The sequence below is a fragment of the Drosophila subobscura genome, chromosome E, assembly GCF_008121235.1.
Source record: "Drosophila subobscura isolate 14011-0131.10 chromosome E, UCBerk_Dsub_1.0, whole genome shotgun sequence".
Lineage (NCBI taxonomy): Eukaryota > Metazoa > Arthropoda > Insecta > Diptera > Drosophilidae > Drosophila > Drosophila subobscura.
Window position 1 is genome coordinate 16,556,715 of NC_048531.1, and position 13,724 is coordinate 16,570,438.

General features: G+C 43.9%; 1 long non-coding RNA gene across 2 annotated transcripts in view; it reads right to left on the reverse strand.

Annotated features, from left to right (window-relative positions):
- LOC117890042 overlaps positions 1-13,205 on the reverse strand; it is a 53,729-nt gene extending 40,524 nt beyond the window's left edge. The window contains exons 1-2 of one of the 2 annotated variants that reach the window (XR_004648552.1): positions 12,919-13,205; positions 11,100-11,236 (exon numbers count right to left, since the gene is read on the reverse strand). This is a non-coding gene — a long non-coding RNA (uncharacterized LOC117890042). Of the gene's footprint in view, positions 1-11,099; positions 11,237-12,918 lie in introns of those variants that run through there. The other variant, XR_004648553.1, reaches the window with a different exon arrangement.
- Positions 13,206-13,724: the final 519 nt, after the last annotated feature.

Sequence of the window (13,724 nt, forward strand, 5' to 3'; positions counted from 1 at the left end):
AAACGCAAAGTGTCTGGGGAGTAGAGAAACAAAAATTTCATCAGACAGTGACAGCTGGAGCTTTCGAGCTAAGCTGCGATGCACACACGCACACACACTGATGGACGGACAAGCAGTTGTTGGTGTTATTTTTGTTGTTTCTCATCTGCACTGCGAAATATGAAAAACCGCAAGAAATGTTTGCCCTCTTGCTCTCGCCTGTGGTGCTGTGGTCCGACGCTACTGCGCTGCTCTTGAACTTGAGGCGATAAGGCGGCGGCAGGCAGCCGCAGCCATGGCCGCAGGCACAGCCGCGAAGAAGCAGCCGTAAAAGAAGAAGATGAAGATGAAGAAGGAAACAACAAATGTTGCCTGGCATGTTGACAGTGCGAATAACTCTCTCGCTCTCTGCACCTCTCTTTGACCTTAAACTTCACCTTCCAAGCGCGAGCGGGAGGGAGCGAGCAATGAGACAAGTCGAGACACGCAAAGGCAGGCAAAGGCAGGCAAAGTCAGGCGGCAAAGGCAAATAGCCGGCAGCTTCAGCCAAGCTTGATGCGATCGTTGGCTGTGCTGGTGTTGCCCCTCCACACCCACCTCCTCTGCACAACCCCTTCTCGTCGTGCCAAACGACATGAGCAATTAAAAATTTGCTAAATTAATTTTTTTCTGCTCTCCTCTTTTGCTTTGTAATACCCTGCACAGACGCAGAGTGAAATGGTGTGTTTTGTTTGTGCAAATGGCAGATGTTTGACGATACTGATCTTATTTTCCCCCTCTCATTCGTGTTCCCTGAATCGAGCGTTCCAATAGTTGGAGAACTGCCAACATTTTTACACTCCCGGAAGAACATTTGGCATTATTTTCTTCAAGTAACTGCGTTTAAGGGGTATCAAATGGCTGTAATACGCGACTGTCGCATTTATTACGTGTTTTTTCGCTGGGGTTTGTTTTTTTTGCAAGTTGAAATAATTTTTCATTCGTTTCGCTCTCCCGCATTTTGGTGTAATTCATTAGGCACGCTCCTCCAACTCTATTCTCTCCCTCGCTCTTGTTTCAACTTTACAGCTCTCTGCCACTCTCTTCATCTGCATCTCTATTATTGTGCCCTTCGTGCTGCCCCCTCATTCTTTCGCTTTCTGGGTTTGTGCCATCTCTTTGGTGCTCGCTCTTTTCGTTTATTGCTGGCTACACTTGACATTTTGTCAGCAGTTGTGGAATATTTAATTTCATTTCGTTTTTATTAAATGCGGGCTCAACGGCAGCGCCATATCGGCAAGAGAGGGAACACAGAGAGACGTAGGGGAACGCTTCTAAGTTGACATTTATTTGTGCACATTGCGTTGAAGACATGCATGCCAGCAGGAACACGAACACGAACCCCAAGACCCTACCAAAACCGTATGTAGCAACTCTGTCATGGCGGTTAGCCAAGTTTGTCACAAGTTCTGGCAACAGAACTCGCCCCCAGCTTCGTTCTCCTTTACAGCATATGTTTGAATATTGTTCAAGATATGCACACAGACAGATGTATGGAAATGCAGAGAGCTCCCCGGGCTGAGCAGCGTAAAGTTTTGGGTCGGATTTGGCCCAGATTGTATTCAATTAAGGGCCCTGTCGAATTTGTAATTAATTTAAGAAAATCAGTAGCAGCAGAGCATACAGTGTGTAGTCATGACCTCGGGTAAATGAGAATGTTAATGACTTGACCAGGAAGTCACCTGAAGATTAAATGGGAACGCAAATTAAATAGATTTGGACACGACCTTAGAACTAATGGGGAAATTAGAAAACTGAGTCCTGAGAACTCTGCCGCTGTCGCTGTCAGGGAAATTGGAGAACTTCGAGAGAACTGGGCAATCGGAAAACCTGACAGCACGACTTAGTGACAGGCCCAACAAAAAGGGCCAAGAAGAAGGAATTATGAATAATATCTTGAGGCTGCAGCTGGGCTCGTTGACAGTTGGCCTGGACTCCGAACTCTGTACCGGCTGTGGCTTTGGTTTTAGCCAAATTGAAGTCGATTTCTAGCCCCCGGCAGCGGTCGCATTCCATGAAGAACAATAACAAAAACCCCAATGAAAATTGTTGGCATCGATCACGATCTGACAGACGGGGCTGACTGACTGACTGACAGACAGACAGACTGACTGACATCACCCTCGCGGCAATTTTGATATTTTTGATTCGCCTCTTGATTGTGCCCCCGCCAACCTTTTGGCTGGGATCCCTAAGGTCGCTTGCATAAGGCTGAGGCCCTCCTCCTGCTCGCCGCAACAGACACAATAATGAGTACCCAAATGGAAATTCCACCACATAAGCTCTCTTTTTGTTTGGCTTTTCCTTCTTCAGGGTGCAATTAAAACTGGAAAATTAATTCCGCTTATGCTCCACACACAATTGACAATAATTTCTAACGGTCGGGCAGGGGCAGGGGCAGGGGCAGGGGCAGCTAGCGACCAGAGCAAACAATTGCCACATGCAGCCGAAAAAGTTGAGTCACTTTTAAACCGATTATCAGCAACCAAAACCAAAAACGCTTTCAAACAAAAAGAGTTTCAAACTGAGCCACACAGCCGGTATGGGCCAGGCCCAGACGGAACCGAACCGAACCGAACCGAGCCCGAACTCGACCCGGTCTAGGCCGGACCCCCAGACAAACAATTAAACAATTGCAGTCTCTAGCGGCTGGCAACAAGAAATTTATGAGCAACTTATTTCTTTTATTTCCGAGATAAGCATAAAGTTTCCTTCCATATGGAGAGGCCCCGAGCTCACCCCGCACCCCGCACGCCGAGCAACAATTAAGTTTTTTTGTTGTCCCATTGAAAATCCGCACAACATGTCAAATGTCATTTGTCTGGCAATCACGATCCAAGCGCCCATTAGATAACTCCGAAGAGTGGATTTGGTATTGCTGTTGGATTTGGCTTTTGGGTTGAGTTGTCCCAACAGCTGGCATCGAAATCAATCACTCCAATGACGCGAATCAATTAAAGTTATGCAAATCCTAAGTCGGTGAGTGGAACAATTAGAGGGAGACCCAGACCCAGAGGGGAGAGTTGTGACAGAAAGCAAGGGAAATGGCTGCGTAGACTTGGAAATGAATATAAGAAAATATAAAGAAGGATTTTCCACATCATTTGGGTCTCCCCCGCAACGAAATTAGTTGGAAAAGTAATAACATTGCGCCATAATAACCCTTCGGTACACTCAACCCTGCCATAGGCCCAATTCAATTGCAACTTTCAAGGCACTTTGATGGGTTCCATCATCAACGGCTTCCGCACAATGCCAGTCGCGAAAAGCCCTTCCCTGAGGGCACTGCACTTGCTTTTCTTTCATTTTCCCCTACCTCCTATCCTATCCCTTTTATCTCTTACCCCTTTCTCCCATAGCCCTCTATGCGTCTATTGCCTGCAGCAATTGCTGACAAATCATTTGGCATTTGACTGCGCTGAATTTTTTGCCTCAAATGTTGCAGTTTTTTCCTTCCTTCCTCCCCGCTTCCATTTTGTTGCTCGTTGGCTTTGGCATTTTTCCGCTGCGGTTGCCATTTTGGCATGTGCCAGCCGACATTTTTGAGCCCCATATGTCTGGCAGCGTCTGGCGCTGTATCTGGCCACTGTCTGGCCGTTTGTCCATCGATTGTGGCAGTGCCTGCAATGTTGCAACAGCCCTCGCCTCTGCTACACAGCCTGTTCTGTTCTGTGCTGTGCTGTTCGTCGTCGTCCTCCTCCTTCATGGTGAGGAATGGATAACTTTACCTGTCCATTTATCTCTTGTTCAATCCGTCCGTCGAGGTCTGTATCGAGGTATTTGTCACTCTGTTTGGGCCAATTGTTGGTGTCGCTGCCAATGCAGTGGGCCATTTCTCACACACATATCAATATGCACTTCAGCCTGAGTATCCCACTGCACTTGCCCTCCCTCCCGCCCTCCCTCCGCCCCTCTTTGGCAGTCGCTCTGTGGGCGCGTGCCCCAAATTGCTGCCCATGTGTCCGGTTTTATGCACATATTTAAACTCGATTTATGGACAAATAAAATTAAGAAAAATATTTTACATATTTTTTGGTTTGGTTTTGATTTACTTTTGCTGCAGCAACTAATTAAATTATGCACTTCGCCCGAGAGGAAAACCTTTTAAAAGCTTTCATTTTTGACCGGGAAAATGTCATAGAATTTTATTTTATTTAATATTTTTCATATGATGGCGATGACTGAAAGTTTTTGGCTGCTGCGTAAATCCAGCTAAAACCTTTTCTGTGCACAATGAAAACCGTTCAATGAGCAGCAAAATATTTAAAGTTTAACTAGAAAGGAATAATATTATTTAATATCCGAAATCGGCCACGATTTGCGCTTAAATTGTGATTCGTAAATGTTACAAAATAATTTCGATAGTTGAAGAAATTCGAAATTGAGTTGTTTGCCAAGTCGAAGGGGGGGAAAAATTATGTAAAATTTGCCAAATGCAATAGAAAAACCTCCAAAAAGGCAAAAACAATAGAAGAAAGTCTGGCTTTAAGGGCCGCTGGCGTAGATACTCTTTCAGTTTGAGTGTTTTTGTGGAAGAAGTCTGTTTTTAGGTGTTTTTTTTTATACTTCGCGCGATAAAGTATGGTCTGGTCCTCAGACGATGCTATCTTTTTATGGCTGGGCAAAAGAGCAGAGCCACAGGCAGGACTAGCAGGAATGAATTGCCCTCTTGCTCCAGCCTCAAGTACCCCTCGCAAAGTGTATTAAAATCAACAGCAATTCGTGCACAAGTCATTCGATGGTTTTCCCAACTCCCTGCTCTTGGTTAGTTTTTGTTGCTGCTGCTGCTGCAGATGATGATGATGTTGATGTTGATGCTCTTTCCCTGCACCACTCATGGCCATTTTCATTCAGCTGTTGGTTTTTCCCACTGCTTACCCCTCAAACCTTTTCGAGGACTGTCACCAATTGGTTTTTGTCTTTGTCTTTATGACTTTATTATTACCTTTTTTGGCATTTCATAACTTTAAGACCCAACTGGAATGCGTTTGGGGTGCTGAAAACTTTTAAAGACAAATTTCTGGTCAACGCTGAAACTATTTTGGCAGCTTCGACCACCATTTGTGGCAATTTGCTGTGGCCTAAAATTGCGGGCAATTATTTGCGACAATTTCGATTTGAGTGCTAAAAATGCAAGCAAAAGTTTCAGAAGTTTAGCAACAAATGGAAATAGTTTATAAATTTTACGTGCTGCCACTTTCCCCAGAAACAATTCTAGTTATGGAACTCAAATTACAGAATATATTTATGAGATCTGTCTGCCCTGTTTGTGGCTCTCTCTCTCTCTCTCAGCTGAACTCCCTTTATTTCTTATCTCTTCAACTGTAGTTTTATCTCTTAATTTGCTTTGCAAAATTTCTTTATCTTTTCCCCACTTGTTCCTCTTTCGATTCTTCTTTGCTTTGCAGTTATTTTGCTTTGGGTTTTTGTTGTGGTTCTATTTGTGTCTGTGCCAATTTGTGTTCCATAATTGAATCGCTGAAATCGCGATATGGAAACATGTAATTGAATATAATTTGTGGGCATCGATTGCCGATTGACGACTGGCGATGACCTGAATCTAATACCCGGACACAACACTTTTTGGCTCCAGCCACCGAAACGGAATCAGAATCGGAATCGGAATCGGATTCCCTTATGTGTTCTCTCTCTCTCTCTCTCTCTCTCTCTGTCTCTCTTATGGCTCTGCCTTTTGTGGATTATTTCCTGGCAAAAAGCTGAAAATTCATTATCATTGCCGTAGGCCGGCCACTCGAAAGATGAAGAGGGAGGCGGGCGGCAAATGGTTGAAGGGAATTTCAAGTCTTTTTTTGTACGCCACGACGAAGACGAAGAACTTCACGATCTGCAGCTCCAGCAAACAGCAAACAGCAACAACAACGACATACTTGCCACATGCAACATGTTATTTAAGCGTAAATCATTTCTCAACGTTGCCCCAAGAACAGGCAACTGCAACAGTGCAACAGCAACAACAGTGCAACAACGTTGTTGCAAGTTGGAATTGGAATTTCGATTTTTCACAAGTTCACATGTTTGTGCGCCCCTCATTCTAGTCCGCCTTCGGGAGTGCGTTGCGCCTTGACCGTGGCAGAGGCAGACCCGCATAGGCAGTGGCCAGGAGTGGTGCGGAGTGTGGAAAAGTTAGCCAGTGGAGCGAGACCATGCCACAGATGATGATGAAGCCGCCAACGCCGCCGACGCGGACGCGGACGCTGGCCCGCAACAGCAACAGCAACAACAGCATGGCAAGAAGATTTTCCATTTTCATTTTCACACGCGGTCATTAGAGTTGAACCCACTTAAGAAGAGAGTGAGACTGGGGACTGCGGACTGGGGACTGGGCGACTACGAGACAGAAGACTTGGGGCCTGAAACTCCTCTTTTGGCCATTTTTCACACAGCAACAACAACAGCAAGAGAAAGAGCCAGAACGACAGCAAGAACTCCGCTGGCAGAGCCAGCAATGTCTGTAGAAATAAATTAAATTTAACTTGCATTTTTCCCCCACTTCCCCAGACAGACAGACAGACAGGCAAAAAGGGCCCCTTGCATACATATGTATGCATCTCTTAGATACTTCTTGGCGGAGAGCAGCCCTCAAGACACCTACTCATACTCATACTCCGATTCAGATTCCGATTCAGATTCTGACTCTGATTCCTTGCGACTCTGTGGGCTCTGCTCGAGCGCTTTTCTGCCATATGCAAATTACAATTAAAAGCCTTTTTGTACTGCTTAAGTTTATTTTTGTTTTGTTTTGCCTTGCGCCGTGCTGCAGCCACTCGAAGTTGGACTCGACCTGGAGACTCGTCTTTTGCCTATGACTTAACAATTTGTTTGGCTTTCTGCGACCGCCGCCGCCGATAGGGGCCCTCTGAAGTGTGAAAAATGCCTTCAACTGCCGAGACACACAGATCAGAGCAGAGCCAAGCAGAGCCAAGCAGAGCAGCGGAAAGAGCAGAGTTTCATAGCTACAGAGGCACTGATTCAGAGAGATACAGATACAACTCAGCACAAAATGGACTGCGGACCAAGTCTTTGGCCTGTCATTCCCACTTCTCATGCTCCTCCTCCTCCTCCTCCTCTTCCTCCTGCTCCAGCGTTTCTTCAATCTTTGCTGGCCAACTCTGACTTCATTGGCGCTGAACTTCTTGAAGCGGAAGTTCAAGGCGTTCACTCAATTGTATCGTGTAATGAAATGTTTTATAACACCAGACAGCAGACACAAGACAGCAGAGAACAGACAACCCAGCCGTACGGGGGGTTCCATTTCGGATGTTGGCCTTCTGGAGATTCATTCCATCAATTCGACATTTAATTTCACTGTTTGGGTCATTGGCTTCTCTGGCCCTTAATCGCTTGTGATTTGATGCCTCATTAGCATGAATATATGTAATATTTATGCTAATATTTACACTCCCAGAGAGACAGAGAGAGAGAATGGGACTCTGGGGCAGAACTTCTGTTGGTTCTCATCATTTGTCAGCAGGGGAAACCAATCAGTTTCTGGCTATGGCCACTCGTAATTACAGTCAATAATCAAAGCTGGACTGGGAAATAATTAAAACTGAGCCATGGATACGCTTCGGAATCTAAAGGGAATCGAATTTGAAACAGAAATTCAAATTTGTTTGCCATGACATGAAAAATTGTCTCTTCCTGCTGGCAAACTTCTGCCCAAAGTTCTTCTACACCTTCGTTAAGGGTATCTTGGGGGAGACATGAAAAATCTTGCATATCACAAAAGTTGAAGTGACAGACAGCCCAGCCAGAAAGCCAAAGCGGAGCTCTTGGCCCAAGGTTGTAGACCTTCGCAGCACCGAAATGCCACAGAACCCAAAGCGCACAGGAAGGAGAATCGGTGCGGAGCTATGGACGATGGAGATGAGAAAAAAATGGTGGAGTAGGAAGACAGAAAACAACTAAAAATAAGAAATGATAAAGTATTCCAAAGGCCAGAGCCAGAGCCAGTCAGTCGCACATCGAAAATTGACGTAACTTATTCGCATTTATATCACTCCTCTCATCGGGAGAACATCGAAATAAATATAAATAAAAAGAGCAAGAGCAAGAGCAATAGTCGGGGCAAGAGATACAGATACAGATACAGATACCATCATCAGTGTCGGCTCACGCAACATCCATAAACAACAACTACAACAACGTCGAGCTACATGGGGCAGAGGCGCGTCAAAATTAATACGTTTTTAAATGCCAAAGCCACGCAGCTTCCTGTAGAGAGGGAGAGGCACACACACACAGAGAGAGAGAGAGAGAGAGATGGAGCGATCGAAAGGTAGAGCAGACCCTCACAGTACCAGCGAGCTTTTGTGCGTGCGTGCGTGCGTGTGCGTGTGTGTGTGTGTGCCAAAGTCTTACGCACATGCGTGTAATTGTTTTTCATTCCGAGAGCCCGCGGACTCCGGTTCGGTTTCCAGGTCGGTCGTGCTCCTCAACAGCCATCAGTTTTTTTGGCGAGGGTGGCAAGATAAGTTGCGCAGAGCAAAAAGGCATGGGGAAGCCATTAAAGAAATTGCTTAGAGGCATAAATGTACGATATTTATTGTTCACAGCATTTTTTCTTGGGTTAAATATTTGAGTAAAGTTTTTACTAAAATTGGCCCAAATAAAATTTCAATTTCTACACATTTTCGCGACTTAAAAACAAAAGATTTCCCAGCATATCTCTGCCCTAATTTCCTTATTAAAACATTAAAGTTCTCGCAGCACCCTCGCACCCAGTTAATGATGTGTACAAGCCGCAGCTTGGACCCGAATCCGATCCGAACCGAACCGAACACCAACCCAAAACCCAACCCAACCCATTGTAAACCCTTAACGAAGCAACAACAACAACAGCGACAGCCAAAAAAAGCGAAACCGAAATGTAAATTGAATTTTAAAAGGCAATTTAAAAGTGCGCGTTTGGTCCACGCTCGTGGCCATAATTAAAAATTATCTTCAATTTAACACTCGATATGGCTTGAAATACTTTACATTTTTCTACGTGATCTACGCAACTTATTTATTATTTCGTTAGTATTGTTATTGTTATTTTTGTTGTTGCAAAAGTTAATTAAGCAAAGACCCCCAGAGCACAAATATTCGCATGAATTATGCATTGCATTTGGCAAAAGTATTTTACCCAAAAGCGGATTTTGCTCTGCTGATTTATGGGCGCAACGCAATGTTGGGGATAAACGGACAAATTGCATTAAAATTAATGCCAAATTAATTAGCTGCATAAAATGGTGGGGGGAATGACGGGCACGGCACATTGATATCGCTTTCCCGAGGATTTCAGCTACATTTAGTGGATTTTAATTGAATTTTGTTTGCCGCATTCAAGTGGAAAATATTCGTTGGTCTCCCTTAAGTCCCTGGCTTTTCCATGCCGGAGCCGGAAGGTGTCTGTCTCCATGGGGGATTACAGCCGGATTATGTGGATGTCTACGCTTATTTTTTAGCAGAAAAAAATAGCTTGCCAAGCGAGGACAATATTTCTTCAACAGATTTACTTTTCAAAATTAATTTCGCAATTGTTCTATAAATGATTTATTTATAATCCACTTTCATACCACCTCCACGTCAGTTGGCAATCAAAAACTGCATTTTAATCTCAATGCTCCCCGATAATTGCAGTTTTTGCTGCTGGTGGTGGGAAACGTTTTCAATTTGCATAAATCAAAAGTTGATTTGGTTTTTAGCCGCAAATAAAGTACAGACGTGTATGCCCTGCCCCCCACGTGCTGAATACGAGGGTCATGTCATGCATTTAATCTGTCAGTCAAGACTGTCATCCATCTGAACGAGTAATTGAATACCTTTGGGGGCTTTGGTAAATGAAGTCAAGAATGAAGTCCAAACACAGAAATCGAAATACATGGCTAAAAGTGTTCGCCACACAGCTGATATTACACGAATGGCACGCGCTTTACATGCTTGTTCTTGTGTTGTATCGACAGCTGCCAAATAAATACGCTGCATAAAATTTAACGCCTTTTTTATGATTAATTCGCTGTCATTTAATTGCCACAAAATGCGACAAAAACCGATCAAATGTTCAAACAAAAATCGAGTTTTCGCTTGGACCCCCATTTGCATATTTCCGAAATGCAAATATTCATATGGGGGGGACAACAGCAAAAAAATCGCTGTCCAATTGGCTTTTCGAATAATCGAAACATGAAATGGAAAAAGCCCAGAAGAGGCGCCACTTGCCGCAGTTTATGCAAATGCTGCCGCACGACTGTTGACATTTATTTAACGAGTAAGAGCGAGAGAGAGAGATGTGTACCGGCTCGAACACACAGTTAAAACTAGCAGCATTTAGTGGGTCGTAAAATGGCTGAAACTAAAATTAATTCGCCGCCCCACACACACTCTCTCAAGCAGCACCCCAGGGGGGAAAATGTGAGGGTGGATGTTGCAAAGTGTAAACATTGAATATAATCTAATTGAAAGATGCCGATTAGATACCAAAAGGCACACGCCAGCTCTGCCTCAGATGCAAACAATTCAAATTAATTGCAAATTGAAATTTGAGAGATTTTATGGCAGGCGGCTGTCAAGGGACCATCAAGTGTAAGCACTGAATGCGTAAATATAAATATGTTAATTTGTTAAAGAGGAATTTATTAATAGCAAGCAAAGCAATTCGAGAACTTCTCACATCACAGACAAAGTTGGAAATGAAATTAGTAATTAAATGAAAGCATTTCCACTGCCCTGGAAACGTTTAAGATTAACCAAAGTGCTTTTCATCTATTTTGTGTACTTTTCTTTTTTCTTTTATTTATTTAATGAGTCATAAAAACATTTGTTTATTTTGACAGAACATTTCATTCCTTCAGAGGACATTTGTTATCTCACCTTTTGAAATTGTATCTCAATTGAATGCCGTTTATCTACTCCCATTCATTTTGGTTGGGAAATTGTTGTTTCTCATAAATTGCGCCTTAATTTATTCATTAATAGGCCAATACAAATTAAAACACAAAAACGAAACAAACTTCAAGAGTAAAATATACACGAAAACACATCAATATTTATAAACCTTTTTTCCACTATCTTTTCCACACATTCATTTATGAAACACACACAAAGAAATTGATGTGGAAATTATGATTTGAATTTAAATTTTTGCATATTGTGAAATTCTTGATTTATGAACTTTTTGCTTTCTATTTCTCCAACAAGTTATGGGGCAAAAATGCTGCAAAGAAATGGAAATAAAAATTGAAATTAATTAAATAAGCAAGACAAATAAATGCAAGAAATTATAGAAATATACACTAAAGACAACTAAAAAAATAAAAGAAATATTATAGCATAAAAGTGAGCAAGTAAACAAGAAAAAACAGCAACGGAAATCAAAGGAATGTTAATACTTTGGTCGAAGGTCTAGATACCCTTCAAAAACTGTACTCTTGACAGTAATATTTTGTAATACATTTTACTTAAACTACACAACATAAAGCCCCAATCGTGGCAGCTTCTCGTGCTGCTTAAACTCTATAAAACTCTAGGGATTTGGGTAGATGTGGGTCTATCGTTCGTCTAATGCTCATCATGAACTTGTACCAACATCATAGTACCCCTCTGCTGCTAGGGTATTCATAAAACTCAAATACGAATATGTGCAACTTTTTTGGGGACTTGTTTATTTGGGGAAATGCTCGTACTCTTCGTGTACTTCGGACGGTATGCAAAAGTGGAAGCGCAAGGCAACATGGCAAACATTTGCCGGCAAACAAATGTCTGCGAATTTTCCATTTCCCCTCGCCCACTGGTCATATATACGCCTCCCCCTCTTGGCTCATGTTCTGCTGTTGCTGCTGTTGCTGATGCGGCTGCTTCTGGCTTTTGGGCTGTGGTTGAGGGCTTAGGCTAGGGTCTGTGTCGAGGTTGAGGGGAAGAAGGACAGTGGCTAATACTAAAACTGTCTCAAGTTAATCGCTTTTATTTATTTTCGCCCTGTTCCAAGCCAAAACACACAGCCACGGCACACACTCTCATGCACACACACACACAAAGCAAGACTAACTGCAACCGGTTTTTCCACTCACTCACACACACACACACATGCATGAATAGGGTTTTTTTTGCGCGCTTTTAGCTATTTTTCTTTTTTGTTTTCTTCTTTTTAATATAAAGTTTTTTTTGTTTAGCCGCTGAAGAATTTATGAAAATCATAAAACAAAAGCGAATTTCATTTCACATGAGCGTAGGAATGTCTGTGTGTGTGGGTCTCTCTCTCTCTCTCTCTCTCTCTGTCTCTGTCTCTCTCCGTGTGAGTGTGTGTGTGTGGAAGCGCTTAACATGCAGTTGCAACAGATAGATACCACAAGCTTTCAAGTCTAGCTGCTGTTGCTGCTGCTGGCCAGGTTAACACGCCAAAACCTGGCGACGTCATAAAGTCAGCTGCCGCTTCTGTTTTCCTTTTGTTGTGGCAGCAGCAACTATTCGGTTGACAGTGCAGCAGTGGCAGGGGCAGCAGTATCAGCAGAGGCTGTGCGACAGCTTTCAAGGCTGTTTCGAAGGCAGCAACAGAGCTGAAGCCGGAGCCCCCCAACCAACTACACAGACAAGACACTCGCTCCGCTCTGCTCTCTCCCTCTCTCTCTCTCTCTCTCTCTGTAGCACTCAAGCACTTTTCCTGTACATATTTAAACCATGTTCCTTCCCAGCATTAATTTCAAATATTTACACAAAAGAAGGCAATGGCATGGCTGCCACACTATGATGCCCTTAACATAATTAATTTGAACAAATGTTTCGTACAAGTTTTTCTTTCCATGGGTGTTTAAGTTGTAGAACTTTTTTCTTTGGTCTTTGTGGCTTGTTTTTTGTAGTCTCTGTGTTCTTTTTGTTGTTAGTGGTTTTTTGTCAAATTACCGTTTTTCAATGTGCGGGAGTTAAAACGTGTTTTCTTGATTTTTGTTTTGGCTGCGGCTTGCGGCGGCTGTGGCGTGGCGGCTGTGGCTTCTGTTGGTGGCTGTTGCTTCTTTTGCTTTCCGTACTACCGCGGACACGAACCACTTCTGACGGACACTCAGGGCACTACTCTGGCAACAGTTCGGACGGGGGCGCACGTCGTTGTCGTTATCGGCTTGGCTGGCAGAGCTCAACTGAATGCATGCTAGACGGTGGCGAAGCCATGGAGCACAGGCACAGACCCACAGAAGCCGATGATGATGATGGGGCTGGCTGGCTGCCGAACAAGAAGAAGAGCAAGCGACGACGAACTGGTTTCGGCCTCGGCTGTGGCTTCGGCCTCAGCCAACTCGTCGTACTTTGGCACTGCTCTGGAAATAGTAGTAGAAAAGAGTAGTAGATGGATGGGGAAGGAGCCATGGCGTAGGCGCAGAGTGCTAGGAAGGGGTTAGCGGGGTTCGCACATTCAGGATGGAGCTGAGTTAGGCAGGAACAGGCGGCACCGGACTGGAAGAAGGCCATTGCCATGACAGGAATTCATTTGTGGCCAACATTCAAATAAATGAAGGCAATTACGACGCCTTAGCGTTACGGACAAGCCAAATGGATGAAAGCCCACCCCAGTTTTGGCTACCACTTGGGGTATGACTTGGCTCTTTTTGGGTGCCCCGGTCTAAGCCTCTCTTAGCTGCTGTCGAAAGAGAGGGCGGGCGCCCGTTTAACGGAAGTAAAGCGGCGGCAAAGAACAACAAACAGCAACACTGTTT